This window comes from Phyllobates terribilis, unplaced genomic scaffold, assembly GCF_046119375.1.
Source record: "Phyllobates terribilis strain yellow unplaced genomic scaffold, ASM4611937v1 Scaffold_38__1_contigs__length_12584779, whole genome shotgun sequence".
In the NCBI taxonomy this organism is placed as follows: Eukaryota; Metazoa; Chordata; class Amphibia; order Anura; family Dendrobatidae; genus Phyllobates; species Phyllobates terribilis.
In genome coordinates, this window is record NW_027362798.1 from 2,683,846 (window position 1) to 2,696,835 (window position 12,990).

Below are 12,990 nucleotides of genomic sequence, written 5' to 3' on the forward strand. Positions count from 1 at the left end.
GGCTTTGCTTTTCTTCTCCTCATTGGATTTTTCATGTTCAAAGTTGCAGAAGCCAGATTACAAGCTCATTTTGGTTCAACTTCAGCAACTGTGCATTGCATTGCCATGTAATGTGATGCAATGCTATCTTTCTAGCTCTCCCTTTTTACTTCCTTTTGGATAAACAGACATATTAGGCAAGCATTTTGGAGCTTTCACCTAAATAACTACAGGTGGTGAGATAAGCTGCACAATATAATTGACCTTTCAGTATATTGTTGCACACACACCATCTATTTAGCAAATGCCCTTGTTATCAACAGCAGCCTTTTAAACTCACCTGAGCTAACAGGTATGTGCGCTGGTTACTCTGCTGCGCTTAAAATTTCTTTTTTGGTTTGCTACAATGCCTTTTCTGAAACGTTGTCTCCTTCTGCTGGAACACTGACTTCTTTCATTTAATGCCTGCAGACTATAAAAGAGAACCCAACCCAAAAAGTTTGGTTGATTAGTCTGTGGCATTCTGTTAAACTGTTGCTTATGGCGGTCTCTGTGAGCTTCTCAGCGACATTCAGCCAGCCAGGTATCCTGCCTGCAGTAGATGGAATGTGGCAATGGAACGCTGGCTGCGCGTGTCATAATAGGCTCTGAGCCTTTATATACCTGTGCACAGCAGCAGCCACCTTCAGTCTGCTGCTGGACAGCCAGCAGCAGCAGCAGCAGGAGAGGTATGTAATCAGGAGCCCTCCTGCTAAGGGTAGACAGCTGCTCGTTCCACCCCACCCCCCGCCTTAATTGGTTCTCCTCCCTTCCAACGGTGTTGAGGCGGGTGGGAACAGCAGGGGGTGAAGGTGCTGTGTTTAAAGAGGTGGAGTTATGCAGATCTAAAACGCGTGGATTGCAGCAGCAGCAAGCCGAAAAGTGCAGGCATGTAAGGGATCTAGAGGTTGACAACATGTCTTCTTAACGGGAGTCCAGGAGCTCATCTCCACAAATGGACTTTTCAGGATCCTTGGGTGGCTCCGTAGTTTGAAACCAATTCTGGTTATCGCTTCTCGGCCTTTTGGCTAAGATCAAGTGTAGTATCTGTTCTTATCAGTTTAATATCTGATACGTCCCCTATCTGGGGACCATATATTAAATGGATTTTTAGAACAGGGAGATGGAAAAAGAGCTTGCTCTGTCCACTCCACGCATTGACCTGGTATTGCAGTATCTCCAGGACCGGTGCACCCCTTCTTTAATGCAGTTTCTAAAATCAGAAAGAATTGAATTCAATGTTTTTTGTTCATTTTGCTTGTTTGTCGGATTTTGGGATGGACTCTTTGGCTTTGCTTTTCTTCTCCTCATTGGATTTTTCATGTTCAAAGTTGCAGAAGCCAGATTACAAGCTCATTTTGGTTCAACTTCAGCAACTGTGCATTGCATTGCCATGTAATGTGATGCAATGCTATCTTTCTAGCTCTCCCTTTTTACTTCCTTTTGGATAAACAGACATATTAGGCAAGCATTTTGGAGCTTTCACCTAAATAACTACAGGTGGTGAGATAAGCTGCACAATATAATTGACCTTTCAGTATATTGTTGCACACACACCATCTATTTAGCAAATGCCCTTGTTATCAACAGCAGCCTTTTAAACTCACCTGAGCTAACAGGTATGTGCGCTGGTTACTCTGCTGCGCTTAAAATTTCTTTTTTGGTTTGCTACAATGCCTTTTCTGAAACGTTGTCTCCTTCTGCTGGAACACTGACTTCTTTCATTTAATGCCTGCAGACTATAAAAGAGAACCCAACCCAAAAAGTTTGGTTGATTAGTCTGTGGCATTCTGTTAAACTGTTGCTTATGGCGGTCTCTGTGAGCTTCTCAGCGACATTCAGCCAGCCAGGTATCCTGCCTGCAGTAGATGGAATGTGGCAATGGAACGCTGGCTGCGCGTGTCATAATAGGCTCTGAGCCTTTATATACCTGTGCACAGCAGCAGCCACCTTCAGTCTGCTGCTGGACAGCCAGCAGCAGCAGCAGCAGGAGAGGTATGTAATCAGGAGCCCTCCTGCTAAGGGTAGACAGCTGCTCGTTCCACCCCACCCCCCGCCTTAATTGGTTCTCCTCCCTTCCAACGGTGTTGAGGCGGGTGGGAACAGCAGGGGGTGAAGGTGCTGTGTTTAAAGAGGTGGAGTTATGCAGATCTAAAACGCGTGGATTGCAGCAGCAGCAAGCCGAAAAGTGCAGGCATGTAAGGGATCTAGAGGTTGACAACATGTCTTCTTAACGGGAGTCCAGGAGCTCATCTCCACAAATGGACTTTTCAGGATCCTTGGGTGGCTCCGAAGTTTGAAACCAATTCTGGTTATCGCTTCTCGGCCTTTTGGCTAAGATCAAGTGTAGTATCTGTTCTTATCAGTTTAATATCTGATACGTCCCCTATCTGGGGACCATATATTAAATGGATTTTTAGAACAGGGAGATGGAAAAAGAGCTTGCTCTGTCCACTCCACGCATTGACCTGGTATTGCAGTATCTCCAGGACCGGTGCACCCCTTCTTTAATGCAGTTTCTAAAATCAGAAAGAATTGAATTCAATGTTTTTTGTTCATTTTGCTTGTTTGTCGGATTTTGGGATGGACTCTTTGGCTTTGCTTTTCTTCTCCTCATTGGATTTTTCATGTTCAAAGTTGCAGAAGCCAGATTACAAGCTCATTTTGGTTCAACTTCAGCAACTGTGCATTGCATTGCCATGTAATGTGATGCAATGCTATCTTTCTAGCTCTCCCTTTTTACTTCCTTTTGGATAAACAGACATATTAGGCAAGCATTTTGGAGCTTTCACCTAAATAACTACAGGTGGTGAGATAAGCTGCACAATATAATTGACCTTTCAGTATATTGTTGCACACACACCATCTATTTAGCAAATGCCCTTGTTATCAACAGCAGCCTTTTAAACTCACCTGAGCTAACAGGTATGTGCGCTGGTTACTCTGCTGCGCTTAAAATTTCTTTTTTGGTTTGCTACAATGCCTTTTCTGAAACGTTGTCTCCTTCTGCTGGAACACTGACTTCTTTCATTTAATGCCTGCAGACTATAAAAGAGAACCCAACCCAAAAAGTTTGGTTGATTAGTCTGTGGCATTCTGTTAAACTGTTGCTTATGGCGGTCTCTGTGAGCTTCTCAGCGACATTCAGCCAGCCAGGTATCCTGCCTGCAGTAGATGGAATGTGGCAATGGAACGCTGGCTGCGCGTGTCATAATAGGCTCTGAGCCTTTATATACCTGTGCACAGCAGCAGCCACCTTCAGTCTGCTGCTGGACAGCCAGCAGCAGCAGCAGCAGGAGAGGTATGTAATCAGGAGCCCTCCTGCTAAGGGTAGACAGCTGCTCGTTCCACCCCACCCCCCGCCTTAATTGGTTCTCCTCCCTTCCAACGGTGTTGAGGCGGGTGGGAACAGCAGGGGGTGAAGGTGCTGTGTTTAAAGAGGTGGAGTTATGCAGATCTAAAACGCGTGGATTGCAGCAGCAGCAAGCCGAAAAGTGCAGGCATGTAAGGGATCTAGAGGTTGACAACATGTCTTCTTAACGGGAGTCCAGGAGCTCATCTCCACAAATGGACTTTTCAGGATCCTTGGGTGGCTCCGTAGTTTGAAACCAATTCTGGTTATCGCTTCTCGGCCTTTTGGCTAAGATCAAGTGTAGTATCTGTTCTTATCAGTTTAATATCTGATACGTCCCCTATCTGGGGACCATATATTAAATGGATTTTTAGAACAGGGAGATGGAAAAAGAGCTTGCTCTGTCCACTCCACGCATTGACCTGGTATTGCAGTATCTCCAGGACTGGTGCACCCCTTCTTTAATGCAGTTTCTAAAATCAGAAAGAATTGAATTCAATGTTTTTTGTTCATTTTGCTTGTTTGTCGGATTTTGGGATGGACTCTTTGGCTTTGCTTTTCTTCTCCTCATTGGATTTTTCATGTTCAAAGTTGCAGAAGCCAGATTACAAGCTCATTTTGGTTCAACTTCAGCAACTGTGCATTGCATTGCCATGTAATGTGATGCAATGCTATCTTTCTAGCTCTCCCTTTTTACTTCCTTTTGGATAAACAGACATATTAGGCAAGCATTTTGGAGCTTTCACCTAAATAACTACAGGTGGTGAGATAAGCTGCACAATATAATTGACCTTTCAGTATATTGTTGCACACACACCATCTATTTAGCAAATGCCCTTGTTATCAACAGCAGCCTTTTAAACTCACCTGAGCTAACAGGTATGTGCGCTGGTTACTCTGCTGCGCTTAAAATTTCTTTTTTGGTTTGCTACAATGCCTTTTCTGAAACGTTGTCTCCTTCTGCTGGAACACTGACTTCTTTCATTTAATGCCTGCAGACTATAAAAGAGAACCCAACCCAAAAAGTTTGGTTGATTAGTCTGTGGCATTCTGTTAAACTGTTGCTTATGGCGGTCTCTGTGAGCTTCTCAGCGACATTCAGCCAGCCAGGTATCCTGCCTGCAGTAGATGGAATGTGGCAATGGAACGCTGGCTGCGCGTGTCATAATAGGCTCTGAGCCTTTATATACCTGTGCACAGCAGCAGCCACCTTCAGTCTGCTGCTGGACAGCCAGCAGCAGCAGCAGCAGGAGAGGTATGTAATCAGGAGCCCTCCTGCTAAGGGTAGACAGCTGCTCGTTCCACCCCACCCCCCGCCTTAATTGGTTCTCCTCCCTTCCAACGGTGTTGAGGCGGGTGGGAACAGCAGGGGGTGAAGGTGCTGTGTTTAAAGAGGTGGAGTTATGCAGATCTAAAACGCGTGGATTGCAGCAGCAGCAAGCCGAAAAGTGCAGGCATGTAAGGGATCTAGAGGTTGACAACATGTCTTCTTAACGGGAGTCCAGGAGCTCATCTCCACAAATGGACTTTTCAGGATCCTTGGGTGGCTCCGAAGTTTGAAACCAATTCTGGTTATCGCTTCTCGGCCTTTTGGCTAAGATCAAGTGTAGTATCTGTTCTTATCAGTTTAATATCTGATACGTCCCCTATCTGGGGACCATATATTAAATGGATTTTTAGAACAGGGAGATGGAAAAAGAGCTTGCTCTGTCCACTCCACGCATTGACCTGGTATTGCAGTATCTCCAGGACCGGTGCACCCCTTCTTTAATGCAGTTTCTAAAATCAGAAAGAATTGAATTCAATGTTTTTTGTTCATTTTGCTTGTTTGTCGGATTTTGGGATGGACTCTTTGGCTTTGCTTTTCTTCTCCTCATTGGATTTTTCATGTTCAAAGTTGCAGAAGCCAGATTACAAGCTCATTTTGGTTCAACTTCAGCAACTGTGCATTGCATTGCCATGTAATGTGATGCAATGCTATCTTTCTAGCTCTCCCTTTTTACTTCCTTTTGGATAAACAGACATATTAGGCAAGCATTTTGGAGCTTTCACCTAAATAACTACAGGTGGTGAGATAAGCTGCACAATATAATTGACCTTTCAGTATATTGTTGCACACACACCATCTATTTAGCAAATGCCCTTGTTATCAACAGCAGCCTTTTAAACTCACCTGAGCTAACAGGTATGTGCGCTGGTTACTCTGCTGCGCTTAAAATTTCTTTTTTGGTTTGCTACAATGCCTTTTCTGAAACGTTGTCTCCTTCTGCTGGAACACTGACTTCTTTCATTTAATGCCTGCAGACTATAAAAGAGAACCCAACCCAAAAAGTTTGGTTGATTAGTCTGTGGCATTCTGTTAAACTGTTGCTTATGGCGGTCTCTATGAGCTTCTCAGCGACATTCAGCCAGCCAGGTATCCTGCCTGCAGTAGATGGAATGTGGCAATGGAACGCTGGCTGCGCGTGTCATAATAGGCTCTGAGCCTTTATATACCTGTGCACAGCAGCAGCCACCTTCAGTCTGCTGCTGGACAGCCAGCAGCAGCAGCAGCAGGAGAGGTATGTAATCAGGAGCCCTCCTGCTAAGGGTAGACAGCTGCTCGTTCCACCCCACCCCCCGCCTTAATTGGTTCTCCTCCCTTCCAACGGTGTTGAGGCGGGTGGGAACAGCAGGGGGTGAAGGTGCTGTGTTTAAAGAGGTGGAGTTATGCAGATCTAAAACGCGTGGATTGCAGCAGCAGCAAGCCGAAAAGTGCAGGCATGTAAGGGATCTAGAGGTTGACAACATGTCTTCTTAACGGGAGTCCAGGAGCTCATCTCCACAAATGGACTTTTCAGGATCCTTGGGTGACTCCGTAGTTTGAAACCAATTCTGGTTATCGCTTCTCGGCCTTTTGGCTAAGATCAAGTGTAGTATCTGTTCTTATCAGTTTAATATCTGATACGTCCCCTATCTGGGGACCATATATTAAATGGATTTTTAGAACAGGGAGATGGAAAAAGAGCTTGCTCTGTCCACTCCACGCATTGACCTGGTATTGCAGTATCTCCAGGACCGGTGCACCCCTTCTTTAATGCAGTTTCTAAAATCAGAAAGAATTGAATTCAATGTTTTTTGTTCATTTTGCTTGTTTGTCGGATTTTGGGATGGACTCTTTGGCTTTGCTTTTCTTCTCCTCATTGGATTTTTCATGTTCAAAGTTGCAGAAGCCAGATTACAAGCTCATTTTGGTTCAACTTCAGCAACTGTGCATTGCATTGCCATGTAATGTGATGCAATGCTATCTTTCTAGCTCTCCCTTTTTACTTCCTTTTGGATAAACAGACATATTAGGCAAGCATTTTGGAGCTTTCACCTAAATAACTACAGGTGGTGAGATAAGCTGCACAATATAATTGACCTTTCAGTATATTGTTGCACACACCATCTATTTAGCAAATGCCCTTGTTATCAACAGCAGCCTTTTAAACTCACCTGAGCTAACAGGTATGTGCGCTGGTTACTCTGCTGCGCTTAAAATTTCTTTTTTGGTTTGCTACAATGCCTTTTCTGAAACGTTGTCTCCTTCTGCTGGAACACTGACTTCTTTCATTTAATGCCTGCAGACTATAAAAGAGAACCCAACCCAAAAAGTTTGGTTGATTAGTCTGTGGCATTCTGTTAAACTGTTGCTTATGGCGGTCTCTGTGAGCTTCTCAGAGACATTCAGCCAGCCAGGTATCCTGCCTGCAGTAGATGGAATGTGGCAATGGAACGCTGGCTGCGCGTGTCATAATAGGCTCTGAGCCTTTATATACCTGTGCACAGCAGCAGCCACCTTCAGTCTGCTGCTGGACAGCCAGCAGCAGCAGCAGCAGGAGAGGTATGTAATCAGGAGCCCTCCTGCTAAGGGTAGACAGCTGCTCGTTCCACCCCACCCCCCGCCTTAATTGGTTCTCCTCCCTTCCAACGGTGTTGAGGCGGGTGGGAACAGCAGGGGGTGAAGGTGCTGTGTTTAAAGAGGTGGAGTTATGCAGATCTAAAACGCGTGGATTGCAGCAGCAGCAAGCCGAAAAGTGCAGGCATGTAAGGGATCTAGAGGTTGACAACATGTCTTCTTAACGGGAGTCCAGGAGCTCATCTCCACAAATGGACTTTTCAGGATCCTTGGGTGGCTCCGTAGTTTGAAACCAATTCTGGTTATCGCTTCTCGGCCTTTTGGCTAAGATCAAGTGTAGTATCTGTTCTTATCAGTTTAATATCTGATACGTCCCCTATCTGGGGACCATATATTAAATGGATTTTTAGAACAGGGAGATGGAAAAAGAGCTTGCTCTGTCCACTCCACGCATTGACCTGGTATTGCAGTATCTCCAGGACCGGTGCACCCCTTCTTTAATGCAGTTTCTAAAATCAGAAAGAATTGAATTCAATGTTTTTTGTTCATTTTGCTTGTTTGTCGGATTTTGGGATGGACTCTTTGGCTTTGCTTTTCTTCTCCTCATTGGATTTTTCATGTTCAAAGTTGCAGAAGCCAGATTACAAGCTCATTTTGGTTCAACTTCAGCAACTGTGCATTGCATTGCCATATAATGTGATGCAATGCTATCTTTCTAGCTCTCCCTTTTTACTTCCTTTTGGATAAACAGACATTTTAGGCAAGCATTTTGGAGCTTTCACCTAAATAACTATAGGTGGTGAGATAAGCTGCACAATATAATTGACCTTTCAGTATACAGTTATATGAAAAAGTTTGGGCACCCCTATTAATCTTAAGCTTAATGTTTTATAAAAATTGGTGTTTTTGCAACAGCTATTTCAGTTTGATATATGTAATAACTGTTGGAAACAGTAATGTTTCTGCCTTGAAATGAGGTTTATTGTACTAACAGAAAATGTGCAATCTGCATTCAAACAAAATTTGACAGGTGCATAAGTATGGGCACCCTTATCATTTTCTTGTTTTAAATACTCCTACCTACTTTTTACTGACTTACTAAAGCACTTTTTTGGGTTTTGTAACCTCATTGAGCTTTGAACTTCATAGCCAGGTGTATGCAATCATGAGAAAAGCTACTTAAAGTGGCCACTTGCAAGTTTTTCTCCTGTTTGAATCTCCTCTGAAGAGTGGCATCATGGGCTCCTCAAAACGACTGTCAAATGATCTGAAAACAAAGATTATTCAACATAGTTGTTCAGGGGAAGGATACAAAAAGCTGTCTCAGAGATTTAACCTGTCAGTTTCCACTGTGAGGAACATAGTAAGGAAATGGAAGAACACAGGGAAAGTTCTTGTTAAGGCCAGAAGTGGCAGGCCAAGAAAAACATCAGAAAGGCAGAGAAGAAGAATGGTGAGATCAGTCAAGGACAATCCTCAGACCACCTCCAGAGAGCTGCAGCATCAACTTGCTGCAGATGGTGTCACTGTGCATCGGTCAACTATACAACGCACTTTGCACAAGGAGAAGCTGTATGGGAGAGTGATGCGAAAGAAGCCGTTTCTGCAAGCATGCCACAAACAGAGTCGGCTGAGGTATGCAAAAGCACATTTGGAGAAGCCAATTTCTTTTTGGAAGAAGGTCCTGTGGACTGATGAAACCAAGATTGAGTTGTTTGGTCATACAAAAAGGCGTTATGCATGGCGGCAAAAAAACACAGCATTCCAAGAAAAACACTTGCTACCCACAGTAAAATTTTGTGGAGGTTCCATCATGCTTTGGGGCTGTGTGGCCAATGCCGGCACCGGGAATCTTGTTAAAGTTGAGGGACGCATGGATTCCACTCAGTATCAGCAGATTCTTGACAATAATGTTCAAGAATCAGTGATAAAGTTGAAGTTACGCAGGGGATGGATCTTTCAGCGAGACAATGATCCAAAACACCGCTCCAAATCTACTCAGGCATTCATGTAGAGGAGCAATTACAATGTTCTGGAATCGCCATCCCAGTCCCCAGACATGAATATCATTGAACATCTGGGGGATCATTTGAAGAGGGCTGTCCATGCTCGGCGACCATCAAACTTAACTGAACTGGAATTGTTTTGTAAAGAGGAATGGTCAAAAATACCTTCATCCAGGATCCAGGAACTCATTAAAAGCTACAGGAAGCGACGAGAGGCTGTTATTTTTGCAAAAGGAGGATCTACTAAATATTAATGTCACTTTTCTGGTGAGGTGCCCATACTTATGCACCTGTCAAATTTTGTTTGAATGCAGAGTGCACATTTTCTGTTAGTACAATAAACCTCATTTCAAGGCAGAAACATTACTGTGTCCAACAGTTATTACATATATCAAACTGAAATAGCTGTTGCAAAAACACCAATTTTTATAAAACATTAAGCTTAAGATTAATAGGGGTGCCCAAACTTTTTCATATAACTGTATTGTTGCACACACACCATCTATTTAGCAAATGCCCTTGTTATCAACAGCAGCCTTTTAAACTCACCTGAGCTAACAGGTATGTGCGCTGGTTACTCTGCTGCGCTTAAAATTTCTTTTTTGGTTTGCTACAATGCCTTTTCTGAAACGTTGTCTCCTTCTGCTGGAACACTGACTTCTTTCATTTAATGCCTGCAGACTATAAAAGAGAACCCAACCCAAAAAGTTTGGTTGATTAGTCTGTGGCATTCTGTTAAACTGTTGCTTATGGCGGTCTCTGTGAGCTTCTCAGCGACATTCAGCCAGCCAGGTATCCTGCCTGCAGTAGATGGAATGTGGCAATGGAACGCTGGCTGCGCGTGTCATAATAGGCTCTGAGCCTTTATATACCTGTGCACAGCAGCAGCCACCTTCAGTCTGCTGCTGGACAGCCAGCAGCAGCAGCAGCAGGAGAGGTATGTAATCAGGAGCCCTCCTGCTAAGGGTAGACAGCTGCTCGTTCCACCCCACCCCCCGCCTTAATTGGTTCTCCTCCCTTCCAACGGTGTTGAGGCGGGTGGGAACAGCAGGGGGTGAAGGTGCTGTGTTTAAAGAGGTGGAGTTATGCAGATCTAAAACGCGTGGATTGCAGCAGCAGCAAGCCGAAAAGTGCAGGCATGTAAGGGATCTAGAGGTTGACAACATGTCTTCTTAACGGGAGTCCAGGAGCTCATCTCCACAAATGGACTTTTCAGGATCCTTGGGTGGCTCCGTAGTTTGAAACCAATTCTGGTTATCGCTTCTCGGCCTTTTGGCTAAGATCAAGTGTAGTATCTGTTCTTATCAGTTTAATATCTGATACGTCCCCTATCTGGGGACCATATATTAAATGGATTTTTAGAACAGGGAGATGGAAAAAGAGCTTGCTCTGTCCACTCCACGCATTGACCTGGTATTGCAGTATCTCCAGGACCGGTGCACCCCTTCTTTAATGCAGTTTCTAAAATCAGAAAGAATTGAATTCAATGTTTTTTGTTCATTTTGCTTGTTTGTCGGATTTTGGGATGGACTCTTTGGCTTTGCTTTTCTTCTCCTCATTGGATTTTTCATGTTCAAAGTTGCAGAAGCCAGATTACAAGCTCATTTTGGTTCAACTTCAGCAACTGTGCATTGCATTGCCATGTAATGTGATGCAATGCTATCTTTCTAGCTCTCCCTTTTTACTTCCTTTTGGATAAACAGACATATTAGGCAAGCATTTTGGAGCTTTCACCTAAATAACTACAGGTGGTGAGATAAGCTGCACAATATAATTGACCTTTCAGTATATTGTTGCACACACACCATCTATTTAGCAAATGCCCTTGTTATCAACAGCAGCCTTTTAAACTCACCTGAGCTAACAGGTATGTGCGCTGGTTACTCTGCTGCGCTTAAAATTTCTTTTTTGGTTTGCTACAATGCCTTTTCTGAAACGTTGTCTCCTTCTGCTGGAACACTGACTTCTTTCATTTAATGCCTGCAGACTATAAAAGAGAACCCAACCCAAAAAGTTTGGTTGATTAGTCTGTGGCATTCTGTTAAACTGTTGCTTATGGCGGTCTCTGTGAGCTTCTCAGCGACATTCAGCCAGCCAGGTATCCTGCCTGCAGTAGATGGAATGTGGCAATGGAACGCTGGCTGCGCGTGTCATAATAGGCTCTGAGCCTTTATATACCTGTGCACAGCAGCAGCCACCTTCAGTCTGCTGCTGGACAGCCAGCAGCAGCAGCAGCAGGAGAGGTATGTAATCAGGAGCCCTCCTGCTAAGGGTAGACAGCTGCTCGTTCCACCCCACCCCCCACCTTAATTGGTTCTCCTCCCTTCCAACGGTGTTGAGGCGGGTGGGAACAGCAGGGGGTGAAGGTGCTGTGTTTAAAGAGGTGGAGTTATGCAGATCTAAAACGCGTGGATTGCAGCAGCAGCAAGCCGAAAAGTGCAGGCATGTAAGGGATCTAGAGGTTGACAACATGTCTTCTTAACGGGAGTCCAGGAGCTCATCTCCACAAATGGACTTTTCAGGATCCTTGGGTGGCTCCGTAGTTTGAAACCAATTCTGGTTATCGCTTCTCGGCCTTTTGGCTAAGATCAAGTGTAGTATCTGTTCTTATCAGTTTAATATCTGATACGTCCCCTATCTGGGGACCATATATTAAATGGATTTTTAGAACAGGGAGATGGAAAAAGAGCTTGCTCTGTCCACTCCACGCATTGACCTGGTATTGCAGTATCTCCAGGACCGGTGCACCCCTTCTTTAATGCAGTTTCTAAAATCAGAAAGAATTGAATTCAATGTTTTTTGTTCATTTTGCTTGTTTGTCGGATTTTGGGATGGACTCTTTGGCTTTGCTTTTCTTCTCCTCATTGGATTTTTCATGTTCAAAGTTGCAGAAGCCAGATTACAAGCTCATTTTGGTTCAACTTCAGCAACTGTGCATTGCATTGCCATGTAATGTGATGCAATGCTATCTTTCTAGCTCTCCCTTTTTACTTCCTTTTGGATAAACAGACATATTAGGCAAGCATTTTGGAGCTTTCACCTAAATAACTACAGGTGGTGAGATAAGCTGCACAATATAATTGACCTTTCAGTATATTGTTGCACACACACCATCTATTTAGCAAATGCCCTTGTTATCAACAGCAGCCTTTTAAACTCACCTGAGCTAACAGGTATGTGCGCTGGTTACTCTGCTGCGCTTAAAATTTCTTTTTTGGTTTGCTACAATGCCTTTTCTGAAACGTTGTCTCCTTCTGCTGGAACACTGACTTCTTTCATTTAATGCCTGCAGACTATAAAAGAGAACCCAACCCAAAAAGTTTGGTTGATTAGTCTGTGGCATTCTGTTAAACTGTTGCTTATGGCGGTCTCTGTGAGCTTCTCAGCGACATTCAGCCAGCCAGGTATCCTGCCTGCAGTAGATGGAATGTGGCAATGGAACGCTGGCTGCGCGTGTCATAATAGGCTCTGAGCCTTTATATACCTGTGCACAGCAGCAGCCACCTTCAGTCTGCTGCTGGACAGCCAGCAGCAGCAGCAGCAGGAGAGGTATGTAATCAGGAGCCCTCCTGCTAAGGGTAGACAGCTGCTCGTTCCACCCCACCCCCCGCCTTAATTGGTTCTCCTCCCTTCCAACGGTGTTGAGGCGGGTGGGAACAGCAGGGGGTGAAGGTGCTGTGTTTAAAGAGGTGGAGTTATGCAGATCTAAAACGCGTGGATTGCAGCAGCAGCAA

General features: G+C 44.3%; 8 non-coding genes across 8 annotated transcripts; all 8 read left to right on the plus strand.

Annotated features, from left to right (window-relative positions):
- The first annotated feature begins 1,026 nt into the window (after positions 1-1,026).
- LOC141183050 (U2 spliceosomal RNA) lies at positions 1,027-1,217 on the plus strand. Its single transcript, XR_012258064.1, has one exon. It is a non-coding gene; the product is annotated as a U2 spliceosomal RNA (small nuclear RNA).
- A 1,115-nt stretch (positions 1,218-2,332) lies between these two features.
- Positions 2,333-2,523, plus strand: LOC141183053 (U2 spliceosomal RNA). Its single transcript, XR_012258066.1, has one exon. It is a non-coding gene; the product is annotated as a U2 spliceosomal RNA (small nuclear RNA).
- A 1,115-nt stretch (positions 2,524-3,638) lies between these two features.
- Positions 3,639-3,829, plus strand: LOC141183167 (U2 spliceosomal RNA). Its single transcript, XR_012258170.1, has one exon. It is a non-coding gene; the product is annotated as a U2 spliceosomal RNA (small nuclear RNA).
- Positions 3,830-4,944: 1,115 nt separating this feature from the next.
- Positions 4,945-5,135, plus strand: LOC141183054 (U2 spliceosomal RNA). The gene has a single exon (XR_012258067.1). It is a non-coding gene; the product is annotated as a U2 spliceosomal RNA (small nuclear RNA).
- Positions 5,136-6,250: 1,115 nt separating this feature from the next.
- On the plus strand, positions 6,251-6,441 carry LOC141183055 (U2 spliceosomal RNA). The gene has a single exon (XR_012258068.1). It is a non-coding gene; the product is annotated as a U2 spliceosomal RNA (small nuclear RNA).
- A 1,113-nt stretch (positions 6,442-7,554) lies between these two features.
- LOC141183056 (U2 spliceosomal RNA) lies at positions 7,555-7,745 on the plus strand. The gene has a single exon (XR_012258069.1). It is a non-coding gene; the product is annotated as a U2 spliceosomal RNA (small nuclear RNA).
- A 2,767-nt stretch (positions 7,746-10,512) lies between these two features.
- Positions 10,513-10,703, plus strand: LOC141183057 (U2 spliceosomal RNA). Its single transcript, XR_012258070.1, has one exon. It is a non-coding gene; the product is annotated as a U2 spliceosomal RNA (small nuclear RNA).
- Positions 10,704-11,818: 1,115 nt separating this feature from the next.
- Positions 11,819-12,009, plus strand: LOC141183058 (U2 spliceosomal RNA). Its single transcript, XR_012258071.1, has one exon. It is a non-coding gene; the product is annotated as a U2 spliceosomal RNA (small nuclear RNA).
- Positions 12,010-12,990: the final 981 nt, after the last annotated feature.